The sequence below is a fragment of the Zalophus californianus genome, chromosome 3 (assembly GCF_009762305.2).
Source record: "Zalophus californianus isolate mZalCal1 chromosome 3, mZalCal1.pri.v2, whole genome shotgun sequence".
NCBI classification, from domain to species: Eukaryota; Metazoa; Chordata; class Mammalia; order Carnivora; family Otariidae; genus Zalophus; species Zalophus californianus.
Window position 1 is genome coordinate 74,377,424 of NC_045597.1, and position 16,565 is coordinate 74,393,988.

Below are 16,565 nucleotides of genomic sequence, written 5' to 3' on the forward strand. Positions count from 1 at the left end.
TGGAAAAGCACGGAACTATTCAAAACGGGGGAAAAAATGTGTATTGCCCTGAAGCTTCTCATAACCTGGGGCTCGTGGCTCACTGATGCAAGTCCTCAGGTTTGCCCTGCCACATTGAGAATGGTAGGCTTGGGCCATCAATTAACCATCAATTACCAGAAGGAAAACCAGTTCCTTCATTAGAGGATCGTGCAAAACACCTCTCTCTACTTTTACCCTCAAATGACCTGCTAGGACAGTCAGAGAAAGTCTCAGACGGGCTTCTGGGGGTCCTGGGGATCCTTCCTAACCTTTCTTCCATATATCCCCTCAGCTGCTTGCCCTGGGCCCATCTTTTGGGGCTGGAGTGGATCTCCTTAGTTCTGGAAGGAGCCTATACTTAGTCTTTCTCCATTCTTCAGCCCAGAGCCACTCTAAGATAAGCAAACCTTTCTCTTAGGTTTGTGCATCTCACACTGGGGTCTGCATGACCCAGAAACATGATACTTCGTGCAGGATAACCAAACTGGCAAGATGAACACCACACAAAAAGCATCATGTGTTTTAAGATTGCACTGGGGAAGATGGCAGGTTTTTTATGTAGGTTTATTATGTGGATGAATGCAAAATGTGTATACATTGTAAATATTAAAATGAAAGATGATAAAGTATATGCTATAGTCTTAACCTCAGACCCCTGGGAGATACAGTCAAATCACATGATGGTCAGTGAGTTTTCCCAGCAGCTCACAGAGCACCCACCACTGCAGCTGAGGCTTGCCCAAGGTGCTGGGGCCAAGTGGTGAGAGCCTACAGGGGCCACAAGACACGGAGACACCCACTTGTCGGCAGAACAGCCATCAGCACAGGGAGAGGTGGATCAGGAGCTAGGACGGGTCTGGTACTCACCCAGAAGGGCTTGGTGATGAGATGCTCCTGCAAGGAGAGACTAAGGAACAGTGTTCCTTCAACCTGGCTTCAGACAGGGCCCACCAGGAGGGCTTGCCAAACCTCCAGATTCCTGGGCTCATGGCAGGCATGCCAGACCAGTCTCTCCACAAGTAGGCCCAGAAATCAGTTTTTGAAAAGCTGTCCCAATGATTCTGTTGTGGCATGGTTCTGGTCCCCAGGCGCTGAATTGAGAAGATACAGAGAGGAAAACTGCCTTAGTCCTCTTGTGTAAGCCAGTGTCTCTTTAAGCAGGAATACTGTAGTAGTCAGCAACCTACGAGCTGTGGGGGCTATTTTCTGGGCCAAGGGATCTTAATCGACAAACACCGGCATTGGAATAATATGGTGGAGCTCTTGATCTGTACCTGAACCTCCCACCTTTTCATTTTCAAAAATCTCTTAAGGGGACCCTGTCTGTGCAGGCTGATTTCAGAACATAGCACATCTGTAGACATAAAGCAGCTCTCGCCACTGTGATGCCCAGGGTGGGGAGGGGGGCTGCACCCCCTCAGGGCACAGTCACTGCTAGCCCCTCAGGGGATGCACTTGAGGAAACTCAGGGGACAGAGGGGTTAGGTTGGGGTGTTGGGAAACTCTTTAGAGCCTGCAGCTTCTTCAGCCAAAGAATGCTGGGGCCCTTCTCCCAACCTCCCCTCCAGCCCAGACCTCTCTCAACACTCCACACCTGCACCCCATCCTCTTTCATGGCTTATCTCCAGCAAACTATTTCCAATTTCAACTTGGTTTCCTTGGCAAGTCATGATGGATATTATCTGCAATTACCCTTAAACAAGAACAAGCCACTCTCCCCAGGGTGAGCAGCTCAATGGAATTTTTTAAAAAGCAAACAAAAAAGGAGAAAGAGCTCCTCTAATATATCTGAAACACAGTCATTCTTTTGTGGGAACCATGGGAGGGACTCCACCCTCCTCCATAGGGTCAGACTCTGCTTTTTTATTAACTGGGTGGTAGTCCACGAGAAAGACCAGGTTCCGCTGTGCCCGGTGCTCCAGCCATAGCTTGCTCGCTTGGCAATTACTTGATGAATTGCTTTTTCTGGGACACAAGCCAACTATGTCCCTGTTGAAGAATCTCAACCCAGGAAAAGCATCAACAAAAAAGTCAACAATTGTAGATGGACATGGATGACATGCTATAGAGACAGTCTCCCATCAATATGAATTTGCTTAACATTTATGACAGAACATTCTCTACATGTACAGATGGAAATATCACTCCCTTCCTAAAAGAAAAGACATCATGGCTTCAGGGGCAAATTTTAGGCAAGCTTTCCAGAATGTGCCTCATGAAGCACTAGCCTTATGAAGTACTCCACTATAAAAACCACTTTTGTGCTCAATTAAATTAGGCAAACACTGCATACTTGACACCTTCTCTGGGACACTCAGGGTGCACTCTAACCTCTGAATTATGAAGAAGTGTGTTGTTTAATTTCCAGATATTAGTTTTCTTAGATATCACATTGTTACTGATTTTCAATTTAATCTGGCTGCGCTCAGACCATGTAATTTGTATTACTTCAATTCTCTTATATCTATTGGAACTTGTTTTATGGTGAATATACTATGTGTATTTGGAAAGAATGTTCATTTTGCAGTTGGTGGATATAGTATACTAAAAATGTTAGTAAGATCAAAGTGGTTAGTAGTGTTGTTCAGATATTCTATGTCATTACTGATTTTTTTTTTTTTTGGTCCAGTTGTTCTATCAATTGTTTAGCTCATTTTGGAATTGTCTACTTCCCTCTTTTAGTTTGTCCATGTTTGCTTCATGAATCTTGAGGCTGTGTTATTAGTTGTTCTTTCTAAACAACTCTCCCTTTTATGCCTATGGAATGACCATCCTTATCTCTGGTAATACTCTTTGTTTTGAAGTCTATTTTACTTGATATTAAAGTAGCCCCTCTTGCCTTCTAGTGTTTACTGTTTGCATGGTACAACTTTTATTTTCAACCTATTTGTGCCTTTCTATTTAAAGTATGTGTCATGTAGGCAGGATATAGTACAGCTTTGCTTTTTAATCTACTCTGTTAATCTATATTTTTTAATTGGAGAGTTTAGATCATTAATATTTAGTGTAATTATTAATGTGATTGCGTTTAGGCCTACCATTTTATCATTTGTATTTTCTTTGTCTCTTCTGGTTTTGATTCCTCTCTTCATCTTTTCCTGCCTTTGGGGTATTATTTAAAAAAAATTTTTAATCTTTCATTTTAATTTGTTTGATCTTGGGAGGCTACATTTTGTTCCTAAGTGGTTGCCCTAGGTATTGAAATATACACATCTACCTTTCAAAGTCTACTTAGAGTCAATATTGAAACTTAAATTAGAAACTTGTTAAGCTCTTATCTCCCCACACTGATCTTTGTGTTATGATGTCATAGGTATTACATTTATAAACATTGCAAACTACAAAGGTAATCTCCTAATTTTTGCTCTCAAAAGTCACACATGTTTTAAAGAACTCAAGAGGGGAAAATGGCCTTTTATATTTGCTCAGATATTTGCCATTTTTGAGGCTCTTCCTTCATTCCCAAAGACCCAGGTTTCTCTCTGGTTTTGTTTCCAGAAGAGCTGAAAGAACTTCCTATAGCATTTCTTTTACAGCAGGTCTGCTGCTGATGGGTTTTTGTAGTTTTTCTTCATCTGAAAATGTCTCTTTTTTTGCTTTGATTATTAAAGGATATTTCTGCTGCATTCAGAATTCTGAGCTGACAATGCTTTTCCTTCAAGTACTTTGAAGATGCTATTTCTTTGGTCTCCACGGTGTTTGAAGAGAGATCCGCAAGTATTCAAATTATTGTTCCCTGTACATAATGTGTCATTTCTCCCTAGCTGCTTTCAAGATTTTTTTCCCATTAGTTATTAGCCATCTGATTATGATGTGTATAGGTATTTCTTAAAGAGTTTGTCTTGTTCAGGGCTCACTGAGCTTCTTAAAGCTCTAAATTTATGTCTCTCACCAAATTAGGGAAATTAATAGCCATAATCTCTTCAAGTAATTTTCTGTTCTAATCATTCTCTCTATTTCTTGGACTTTGTGAAATACATGTTGACACTTTTGGTATTGTCCCCAATTAATTGTTATTTATTTTCACTCTTTTCTGTCTTCACACTGGATAAGATTTCACTGACTTTCCTCAATTATCTCTATTCTGCTATTCGATCCCCCACTGAATTTTTTATTTCCTATATTGTATTTTAAATTTTTCCACTTCTTTACTTTTTTATGGTTTCTATTTCTCTAATGAGAACTCCTATGTTTTCACTCATTTCAAGTATATTTTTCAATGATTTTATTTACTTATTTGAGGGAGAGAGAGAAAGAACAAGCCAGGGGAGGAACAGAGGGAGAGGGACAAGCATGGAGCCCAATGCAGGGCTCAATCCCATGACCCTGAGATCATCACCTGAACAAAATCAAGAGTCACACACTCAACAGACTGAGCCACCCAGGCACCCCCATCTTAAGTATATTTTTATTTACCTCATGGATCATAGTTTTAAAACTGCTTTAGAGTCTTGGCTTGATAATCCTAATATCTGGGTCATCTTGGGGTTGGCATCTGTTCTTTGTCTTTTCCCTTGAGAATTGGTTACATTTTCCTGTTTTTTTTTTTTATATATCAGGTAATTTTGGATTATATCCTGGACATTGTGAGCATTATGTAGTGTACACTCAGTCCTATGATAACACTAAGGAGGATGCTGAAGTTTGTTTTAGCAGGCAACCAACTCAGTTCAATTCAGCCAAGTTCTGTCTTACCTTCTGTGGGTAGCAGTTCACATTCCAGCTTCATTCTCAAAGACTTCATTGTACTGGTTTGGGTCTGTCTTGTGCATATGTATTGCTTGGGGGTAATGTTGGGACTTGGGAAGGTTTAAATAAAGAATTAGGAGAGCCCCTCTTTCTGGCTTCCTCCACTCACCAGCCCTCAGGATATATCTCTGGTTCCTCTGACCGGAAAGAAATAATTTCTATTGAAGTTTTAGCTACTTATAGGACCACCCCCTGCCACATTGCTCAGTGGCTAGAGGTCATCCTCAGAACAAAGCTAGAGGGAGAGAGAGATGGAAGCTTACCTTGGTCGTCCCTCTTTGAAGTTTTGACTCCTCTCCACAATCCACTTGCTTTTATTTACTTTTCAGAGTCAGAGTCCTCAGGTATTATTATTTTTATTTTTTTCCATTCAAAAATTTCAGTTGTATTTTGTTGGAAAAAGGGATCATGTGCAGTCTTTTGACTCCCACTTGGCTGCATAAGAACATGTCCATTCTCTGAGATTATGAGCTCTCACAGGCTATGCTGGGCTTGTCCTTGTGAGAGAGTATCTTCCTTATTTCAGACTCAGTGTGTGCTCTTTTGCTCTGCCTAAGCACTTATGTCAGTGGCCCTCAGGCACATCCCCACCTTTCCATATTTCAGACCCCACAGAGGTGGGGTCGGGGGCCTTCCACTGTAGCACAAGGTGGGGTTCGTGCAATCACACTGCCTGCATCAGCTGTGCCATGGATCCACTGGGAGGGGTGGGGGTTCGGGGAACCATGCACGGCAAGGGGCTGGGTCTAGGGCACTCTCTCCTCTTGCTGTAAGTAAACACTGTACCACTTGAGCCTGGTGTAAGCGTTGTCTGTGCTCAGCGACTTCAGATCATGCACTGTTCTCTTCCCTGGGTGCACTTACCTGCCTTTTAACCTTGGCCACACTCATGTTATATTCTATCCTGAGGCACAGCCTGACCACCCAGTGAATGGTCAAACATAATCAGATGGCAGGATGGGCTGTAATGGGTTTGTGTTGCTTTAGTGGAACTGGAACCCCATACAGAACTTTAGAATATTCAAGGCTCAGGGAAGTCTTGTGATAATTACCTTGGCATAATACCATCTTTTCCAAGTTTAAATGAGACTTTGTCACAATGTTATATCCACAGTGAACAAGCAACACAATGAACTTTGACAAGGTGCCCTACATATAGTAAATATTCAATGCAGATGTACTGGATGGAATTTTATGAATTCGTTGTTTTGGGGACCACATCTTAAAATGAATAAAAAGATCAATATCTTAAAGAGCCAATAAAAAGTAAAACATTCTCTTCTCCCTTTATATTCCTGCCCTGGTCCATAACATGGGAATGTCCCCAATTCTCCTTGTTTCAGTGAAAAAGAATTAGGGAATAGCTTTTTGTTTGGTTGGTTGTTTCCTTCCCATTCCCCTTTCTTTCTTCCCCATGAGAAAATAGTGAGAATCTGACATTCTTTTATCTCTGTTTCCCAAACAATTATTTGTAATGTGTTGAATGTAACTGCTCATTCTTGGCCCTTTGGCTTGGCTCTCTGAGTCTTATTCAGGCTCTGTGGGATAGGGGGCAGACTGCAGTTCTCCTTGGCTGGGTGAATGTATGCCAAGCCCACTCCCTCAACATACAAGTCTCAAGGTCTAGACTGCCAGGGAGAGGATAAATAGGAAGGAATCCACCTTAGCAGCAGGTGCAAACTGCATTCTGCAATATAACCATAACAGCAATTAAATGAATATTAGATGTTAATATCCTTTGGGATCTGTGTCTAGTACTCAATTAGCTTGAAATCTGGAGGCATGGAGGAGGAGTGGTTAGGATCACACAGAACCCCCAATAGCCATCATCCTTAGTGTGAAATCTTAGAGGTTGTTAAAAGAGAAGTGTACTGCAATCACCATGAAGATTACAGAGATTGTTGGCATTTACTTACCCCCTACCAGACAGCAGATGCTGCTTCTATGCCCCAGTACAATAAGGAAAGCACCATCACTTCCCCTTTGCATGGAGGAACTAGGGGCTCTGGGTGGTTACATGACCAAGACAGGCTCAGAGCTGGGACTTGAACTCAGGTCCCAGGACTCAAAAGTCTCAGGCTCTGCCTACTAAGCTCTTCTCATAACACCTCTCTTGGTAACTTCATTTGCTCAAAGCAACATATCATGAAACAGAAATAATAGGTATAAATGTCAGAAAAACAGAAAAAAATTGTAGACAATTTATTTATATAATAGAAAATCCAAGACAATTAAGTGAAAAATGGTAAGAATTGTTATTTAAATTCTTCTTTGCCTTCATTATGAAGGACCAAATGGCAAGAAGTGACAGGTGTTACAAGGGCTTTCTCAGTTTGCCCAGGTCCTCGTAGGAGTAAAAACATGCTCATCTCAATCCTTACAAGTTTAATTTATATCCTCAGAGAATCATTCAAATCCCATCTCTTTAAGAGAAGCATGCAGTCACAGGTAGAGATATGAACAATGAAATATGTTAATTTACTCTTTTTCTTTATGGGGAAGGAAGAACATAACAGTTCATCCCTGGTATCTACATTCATGGTCTGGCTTCATTGTGCCAGGTATAATGCTCAAGGAATCTTCAAACAATAAGAGTTGAGAAGATTAAATTGCTGGAATGATGTTTAATTTAACAAATTTCTGTAAGGGAAGAAAAGGAGCATTCCCAGGACTCTTTAGTTCATGTTTTGGAAACTGGCAGCCTGTGTGCAGGCCCTGGCTCATGATGATTCCAGCAGAATAAAGGGTGGGTGGGGGGAATGCTGCTTTTTATTCGTAAGTGTTGTGTTTTCATTTTGGTTTTTATTACTTCCTTATGTTTTGGCTCCAGAAAGCAAGCCCAGGACATCTGGGTCGGAAGAATATCTGGTAATAGGAAAGAGGTAGGAGGGATTCTTTTTCTTTTTTAATTTTTTTATTGTTATATTAATCACCATACATTACATCCTTAGTTTTTGATGTAGTGTTCCATGATTCATTGTTTGCGTATAACACCCAGTGCTCCATGCAATACATGCCCTCTTCAATATTCACCACCAGGCTAACCCATCCCCCCACCCCCTTCCCCTCTAGAACCCTCAGTTTGTTTCTCAGAGTGAGGTAGGAGGGATTCTTACTGAGAAGAAAACAGTAGTGAGAGCAAAAGGATTTAGCAAACTCTTTTTTTCAAGTTTTTATTTAAATGAATTGAGTTAACATACAGTATAATATTAGTTTCAGGTGTACAGTATAGTGATTCAGCACTTCCATACAACACCCGGTGCTCATCATCACAAGTGCCCTCCTTAATCCCCACCACCTATTTCCCCCATCCCTCCACCCACCTCCCCTCTAGTAGCCATCAGATTGTTCTCTATGGTTAAGAGGTTATTTCTTGCTTTGCCTCTCTCTTTTTTCCCCCCTATGATCTAGCAAACTCCTGTCAAGCTCCAGAGCTTGCCTCATCCAAGTGCACCAGCTTTAATTTTCTGTGGTGAGTCGTCTGTGTGGATTCTTATTCCAATCCAGATTCTGAAGAACTGGCACAGGGCTCCGATTTCATAAAAGTTCATAAACATCACCTGGATATAGTCACTCCTTTCTCAGTGAAATTTGTTGGGGGAGGGGGAGGGGAATCAAGCTGCACAAAAACTTGTAGGAGGCTCAGGGCCTGGGGCCCAATGCTCTTGGTTTATGCCTGCCTTGAAGTGAACCTTTCCTTTGGTCTCTCTGAGGAACTCTTCCTATTATGGAATGAGACCAGTGAGCTTTTCTGATTCATGGATTTTCCACTTCAGAGGAGAGCTGTAACCATCATCTTAACAAATCATTTAACTCCCTTTGCTCTTTATTTTGCCCCTGAAAGCATAAAATTCTAGCCTAGCATTAGATCTGAACCCCAGGGGAGCGGTGATCTGGGTATTTGCTCTATTCAATCCGAAATAACAAAAGTTTCCTTAGTAAACTGAGTTGAAGAACAGCCTAATTTTCTGTAATGCTTCTCATGCAGTCATTTGCTCATTTATTCCAGAAACATCTACTGATGACTGGCTGTGTGCTAGGCACTCTGCCCAGTTCAGGGGACACAGAGGTGACAAGCATTCTGTGTGGGGCCCAAGGTCCAGTGGGAGAGAAAGGATCAAATAAGGAGATCATGAAGTTGCAATGTGCCAAGTGCTAAGAGAAGGGAGTGGAAAGTGTTGTGGGCACATGATCAAGGGGATCCTCATCTCCTGGGAGAGTTGAGCAGGTCTTCAAGCAGGGCCTTCAGCAGGAAGGTTCCAGGCCTAGAACAAAACATCAGCATTTGGTGCTGTTTTAGAAGACTCTCCATGTGCTAGGCCTTTGTTGATGTGGCCTCTAATCCTCTCACTAGCCCCACACTCCAACAAGCACTGGCAATAGGAAGTTCCTTCGTGAATTCTACCCAATGCCTCTGTCCCCTGACCCCTCACTGAGCCTGTGCCCTCCTCTGTCCTACTCATTTCCATTCCATTCTACTCTATCCTAATTTACTGAAATTATCCGTTTATGCGTCTATCTCTCCCCCTACACTACACTGTAACCCCCTGAGGGTTTTGGACCCCCAATGTCTGGTATCGTGTTGACATACATAAGGCATCTAATAAATTTTTGCAGAGCTACTCATTGAAATGATAATAGCATATGAATAATAGTATAAAATGCTATGCTAACCTATTATTATTAAAATACTAACCTATTTATATATAATCCACATATTATTTAATATAGGAAAATACATTCGAATAATATATTCATACACTGCTGTGTTATGATTGTTATTATTCAGAGATCCAACTTCTCAGAACACTTATAAATCTTCAGGCATTTGCCATATTTCTTGGCTTTCTAAGTTGAAGTTGATTCCTTTTTATCTGTTCTCTCTTTTGATGGGATAGAGTCAGCCAGGGGGATGTTGAGAAACGCCACTGGCTTTCTTAGGCAATCACCACCAACAAGGGACTTTGGGGGAGGTCGGTGGTGCCATCCCCTCAGCAAAACCTAATTTGTCTTCCTGGAAGGTCCTGGGAGTGATCCTTTCTGTGTTCAGGAAGCTCTTGGGAACCCCAAGGTCCCTGGGTCTGAAGAATATGTTTCATAAGGACGGTCCTTCTCCAGATCAGGTGGCCACTGTTTCCCCTTCACCCCAAGGGTGTGTCCCTACTGGTCCCTCCCCACCCCGTTTCCCTTTGCCAACATGGGAAACATCCAACATCTGCCATCTGCATCACATGTGCTTTTGTAGCTTAACATTCTCTATTTCTACAAATAAATGCTTTTACAATAAAACTGAAAGGCCAGAAAAAGAGAGACAACCTACTTTAAGGTCACTGCTGCCTCCCAGCAAGGGTGTTTAAAAATAACCCCCAATCTGCCATGTGCTCACAACTCTCATTGCACCAGCTCAATGGCAGGCCTAGTGCCAGCCGGGATGGCAGTGTGGAAGTTTCCAGACTCTGTGTGTGTGTGTGTGTGTGTGTGTGTGTGTGTGTGTGTGTGTGACTGAGAAGTTGAGGGACACTATTTTTCAACAACAAGGCTTATGGTCCCACCCCGTTGGATCTCTGCCTAAGGACAAATTGATGACCCTCTGATAGACCGGTTCTAGCATCTGTTTCCAGCTATGGGGACACAGCTTCAGGCCCACTTGGAAGTGCTCTGTAGGAAGGAGAACTCTAAGGGGCTGAGTTTTGGCCGACATAGGTATGAATGCCAAGATGTGGCCTTGGGTAGTGGGGTAGACACTGGGTAGATTCTTCAGTGAGGACTGGGGCCATGACTTCTGGGATCTGCTTCTGCAGTTCTGATAGAGGGGGGGCCTAGATGTTGCAGGTGAATCTCAGATGGACTTTTCCAGTAATTTTCGAGCTGTGCTCACAGATCCCTGGAGGTTCTAGGGCAGAGCTTTAGTCTTTCATTTACGCTAATGGATTGTGTCTGTTACTTCAAATATGACCTTCCCCAAGGATTGGTGCATTTAACCAGAGAAAATATTCTTAAGGAGAGGAATGGAAGTCAGATGCGGGCTTCCTGTGAGCCAGCAGGCAAAGGGGGGGGGTCTGAGGGCCGCAGGGCCCAGCACCCATAGAGCATCACCTCGGACAGGTGCCTCACACGCTTGTGTCCAAAACTCACCCTGTGCAACACTGTCTGCACTGCTCTTCTAGGCCGGGACGGTGAACGACAGCAGGGATAAATCGTATCCCTAATTCCTGACAGTTTCTTGAAAGACACGAGGGAATTAGGGCTGGAATCTCACCAAGCCGGGACAGCTAATACCTCCCTTCCATTTCTTTCTGAGGGGCCAGTCTAAGGGCTAATCACGGGACAAGTGTCTTTCCAATCAAGATTTAAACTAGGACCCTTCCCCCTTGCCTTTTGCTGATGACAGTATAAACAGAATGCGTGTCTCATTGCGCCAGGATCACACCAAGGTCCTCATACCTATATGCAAAAGGAGAGAAAGAAGCTGGGGATGTCTAGAGTCATGGGAGCAATTAAATCCCTAGAAGGTCAAGAATCTGACCTTTTTTTTTATCCACTAGCGGAGCGTCTACTATGTGCCAAGTACCACGCTAAGTGATGTGTGTACATTATCTCACTTACTTCTACCCCTGAGAGGTGAGAAAACTACATTGCGGTAAGTTTAGGGCCACAAATCTCGGCTTTCTGACTTCAAAGTCTGCTTTTCTTGACCTCTGAGGACAAAGACCAAGACGGTGGACAGAAATGCAAAGCAGGTCACATTTGTCCTCAGTGGGTTCCCCACAGTCCTGTTCCATGTGACATCCTTTTTCCCTGGTAGAGATCTCTGTTCTTCATCCCCTCTAACACACACGTACACATGCACACACCCTCATTATCTCACCACCTGAGCCAACAGCCAGCTACCTACCAGCTTCCTCCTGGGCTAACTCATCTGCACCACTGGACCTCCAGCTACCTGAAGAAAAGTGAGGGTATGCTGCCAAGGTTGGCAAAGCTTGCCTCAGATGAGCAGAACTTCCCAGCTGACTTGCAAACTCTGGGTAATGATTAATATTTCTATTTTTGAAGCCACTGTGTTTTGGGGTGGTTTGTTATGCAGCAATAGCTAACTGGTACAGCTACACGCACAGCAAGTATACCCTTAACCCCTCAGATGTTGTACAATGCTTGTTTCCTCTAATATCAGCCCTGCTGAGAAAAAAAAAAAGTATTATCTCAGCTATATAAATCAGACCAGGCATAAACTGGACTTGCAACTTATCTTCTCACTTTGTATGGCTTAGATTTTGTGACAGCTAGGGTTGTATTTTATGTAGTTTACATCTATTTAACCTGCATTTTACTTACTAAAAATAAGAAACAAAAATCAGGAATCAGTCTAATGTGGTTGGTAATACAAATACTCAATAGCCATTGCTTTCACTGTCAAAGTAATATTTTTAAATGTCAGGGTCAAATTTTAAAAAGTGGATTTTTTTGAAAGTCTCAGTTGCTCTCTAGGAAAGACTCTGCCCGCAGTGATTTGGAGAAGACAATGTTCTGCATCTCAGCTGACTTTGGCAAGTCAGGGCTCAGGAGTCTCCTGCTATGAGTCTTGAAAATGTCATTCTCCCATGAGGAATCACACAGGTTGTGCTGTAAAAATGTAATGTTTTTGTTCCTGATTTTAGCCACCAATCCCAGTTCTACTGATGGTTCTGTGATGTTATGTGCTGAACCACATTGTTCAAAATGTAATGATCTTAAAAAAAAAAAAAGGAATGATTTTTTACAAAAAATGCACGGTTGTTTAGGGAGCAGTTTCAATCAGCAGTGCTAAGTTCTCAATATTTGTCTCATCCCCCCAAACCCCCCATCCCTGCTGCCTCCACAAATTCCTATGTTGAAACCCTAATACCTAATGGGATGGTATTTGGAGATGGGGCATTTGGGAGTTAATTATGTCATGAAGGTGGGGTCCTCATGAATGTGATTCATGCCCTAATAAAAAAGACTCCAGAGGGGCACCTGGGTGGCTCAGTTGGTCGAGTGGCTGACTCTTGATTTCTGCTCAGGTCGTGATCTCAGTGTCCTGGGATCAAGCCCCGCATCTGGCTCTATGCTCAGCGGGGAGTCTGCTTGAGATTCTCTCTCTCCCTCTGCCTCTGCCCTTCCCCCACCCCTCATGCTCACTTGCATGCTCTCTCTTTCTCTAAAATAAATAAGTAAGTCTTTACAAAAAATAAAATAGAATAGAATAAAAGAGGCTCCAGAGAGATCCATTGCTCCTTCTATCATATGAGTGAGAAGGTGCCAGCTATAAACCAGGAAGTGGGTTCTCACCAGAACATGACCATGTTGGCACCTTGATCATGGACTTCCCAGCCTCTAGAACTGTGAGAAATAAATTTCTGTTGTTTATAAGCCACCAGGCTGTGGTATTTTGTTATAGCAGCCAGAACAAACTAAGACAGGTGGTTTAGTCAGGATCCAGGCTGTTAAATAGTTTCTAAGGGAAAAGTCATGGTTGAAAGAAAAACATGCTATTGGTCAGAAGTGAGCATTTCCCACCCACCCAAACGTATTTCCTTAGAATTACTTAATTAATAAAACACTGCAGGGGGTGCTTGGGTAGTTGTTAGTGAAGTGCACAATTCTTGATTTCGGCTGGGGTTATGGTCTCAGGGTCGTGCGGTAGAGCCCCGGAGTAGGGCTCTGCACTCAGAGGGGAGTCTGCTTAGGATTCTCTCTCTCTCTCTCTCCCTCTGCCCCTCCCCCCGCCCCCACTCGTGTGCTCTCTCTCAAAAAACAAAATAAAATAAAAATAAAAAAATAAAACACTGCAGGTATAGACAAGGTTCTCTATGCTCTTTTTGCCCATCTGCTTTCCACCTCCCTCCCCAGAGGTAATCACTAACCAGAATTCTTGTCACAAGCGTAACGATGTTACTAAGGTTTCTTGTAAAAATCTCTGCTAAAATCCTGATATACTATGCTAGACCTATAATAGCATCAAAAAGATTTTTTAATTAAATTAGTATAACCTAAGTGAACCAAAGTTTGTTTCCTACTTATTCATCATACTGCATTATGAATTATATGTACTGTATATAATAGATACTGTATTATCAATTAAGTTTCAGTATATTATATTGAATATTTACCCTATGCTGAACACTGTGCAAAAGACTTTTCACACTTGCACTTAATTCTCACAATGCCCTCTTTGGGATAAATATTTTTATCTCTGGTCTGCAGGCAATAAAACTTAGCTTCAAGAAGTTGCTTGTGGATGTAGAACCAAAATAATTTACAAGCAAGTGGATCCATCTGACTTTTAAAGCCCACTTTTAATACCAATCTGCTCTTTAAAATTTTTCCGGGTTTTTTTCCCCCCAAAGATTTATTTATTCATTTTATAGAGAGAGTGTGCATGCGAGTGTTGAGGAGAGGGAGAGAGAGAATCTCAAGCAGACTCCCCACTGAGCGGGGAGCCCCATGCGGGGCTCGATCTCATCACCCTGAGATCATGATCTGAGCTGAAACTCTAGAATCTGACACTCAGCCAACTGAGCCACCCAGGTGCCCCCAAATTTTTCTGGGTTTCTAAAAGTCCCACCCTCAAGGATCTCAAGCCGCATACAGTGTAATAGTAACAATTTCAAAAGCATGAAAGTAACCAAAAATCCAATTAAAAAGTGCCACACAGGAGGTGTAGCAGACAAGCCAGGTCTCCTCATCCAGGAGTGATGGGGACAGAGGATATGTACAAGTGTCTAGGAGCTCTGGGCAGACTGCCTGGAGGCGGCGGCATTGTGCAAGCAGCCCCGCCAGTTGCGGTACTGACTTACACCGCATGCAGGGGCCAGCGTGGTCCCCCACAGGGATCTAGACCAGGGCTCCTAATTGTGTCTGGGGGCTCCCTGTGCTCCTGCTCACTCCATACTGCAAGCCCCTCCTTGCAGCAGAACGTGGGGCTCCCAGGGGGCCCTCAGTGACAAGAGACAGAACACAGAGAAGGAAGCAAGTCCTCCACACCCTGCACTGGGTGAGGGTGCCGCATCCCACCCTCTGGAAGCAGAAACACAGATAGCTCAGGGCAGTACAACGGGATGAAGAGAATTCATTTTTCTTATAATAAAAATGCTCATCAATACCATCCATGAGGCACTCACTCTGTAGCAGGTTTTATGTACGTAACCAGTTATTAGCTGCAGTCGTATGCACAACATTTGATTTTCCCTCCGTGCCAGCCTTGGCAGGGAACTCAGCATCTCTTGGAGTCCCTCTCCACACCCTCAAAGTCCATCCATATCTAGCGAAGTGAGTAGGAAGGAAAGTTCGTGGAGGATTCCTGAGGGAAGACTGAAGAGGGAGGGCTCTACCGCAAATATCCTGGAACAAACCACATAAAACTCCCCCAAAGGCGTGTCCAGCCCCTGGGGGCCCTTCTGGCCCAACCAGGGCAGGTGGCAGGGGTGGTGGGGGGGTGTGGAGGTCTTGGGCTCTCTCCCAGCAGATGTTCTCCTGCCGCTCAAATGTGTCCTATGTACTGACGTGCCTGGTTGCTCCGCCTGCTTGACAGACGCCTGGGCTTCCCATTAACCAGACCCACTCTCTTTAGAAGGCAGTTTCCTTGGGCAGATTTTTTTGAGGTTTCACACCTGACCACAAAGTGCCTCTTCCACACAAATGCAGTGTGTTCTCCCCCAAAAGAAATTTTGGTGAATAAGATTTCCTCTACCTTGTTATGTGGGTCAGCTGAGGCTCAGGGAGATTAAATACTTTCCCCAATATTTTACAAATCCAAATCAAAGTTGGATTGAGCTCAAGCCTGGCATGTGTATCCTTGGCCTCACTAGTCCATTGCCCACTGAGTCATGAAGAAACAGAGGTCCCGCACGGGCCCAGGGGACCCTGATCTCTGCCGTCAGCCACAGTAATGGCAGATTTACCCTATGTCCTCCTGTGAGAGGGATACTAAGGTGATGTGCCAAACCCATATCGGTAAAGTATTTGTTGACATTTACTGAAGTCAGAAAGCCCTCCAAAAGTGCCCGAGGGTTCCATGGGGCAAATCAGGGTCACTGTAGACTAATGGGAGTGACAGAGCTCCTGCTCAGGCTAGGGGTGCCCATCCTCCTCTGCCCACCTTCTCTAGTGCCCAGTCAGACGCTGGAAGAACGTTCTAGCATTAAGGGACCTTCAGATATGAAGCAAGGGCGTGGAAAGCTCCTGTCCTCTAACCCAAGCTCTGACTCAGCTGTGGAAAAGAAAAGCCCGGGTCACAAACTGCCATGGGGGCAGTATTGTTGGCAGAGTGCCTCCTGTTTTCTATTCTACATCTTCCTTCCAGGGTCCAGCGGTACTCTTGCAGCAGCTCCGCCCTCTCTCGAGGAGCCTGATGTTCTGCTGGATGTCCAGATTTCATGTCCCTACGAGGCAGTCCCAGACCCCGAGAAGTCCTCCAGCCCACCCATAGCAGCATCTTCTGATTACCAATGATGATAATATTATTAGTGACCCAAGTACCACACTACCACAACTTAGGTTAATGACAGCCTTGCTCATTTCCCAGACTACAGGCCAACGCCAAGTTCCTTATCCCGCGGCTGGCCTTTTATCTTTGCCTCGCTGTTTCTTAACTACAAAGCTTTGTTGTTGTTGGGTTTGTTCTGTTTTGTTTTAAGATTTATTTATTTATTTTGAGAGTAAGCGACAGTGTGAGCAGGGGGAGGAGCAAGGGGAATGAAACTCAAGCAGACTCCCCACTGAGTGCGGATCCTACGTGGGCCTCAGTCTCAGGACTCTGAGATTGTCACCTGAGC

At 43.7% G+C, this 16,565-nt stretch overlaps 1 pseudogene; it reads left to right on the top strand.

Moving 5' to 3' along the window:
- The window catches only part of LOC113920424, a 72,528-nt pseudogene extending 56,286 nt beyond the window's left edge, over nucleotides 1–16,242 (top strand).
- Nucleotides 16,243–16,565: the final 323 nt, after the last annotated feature.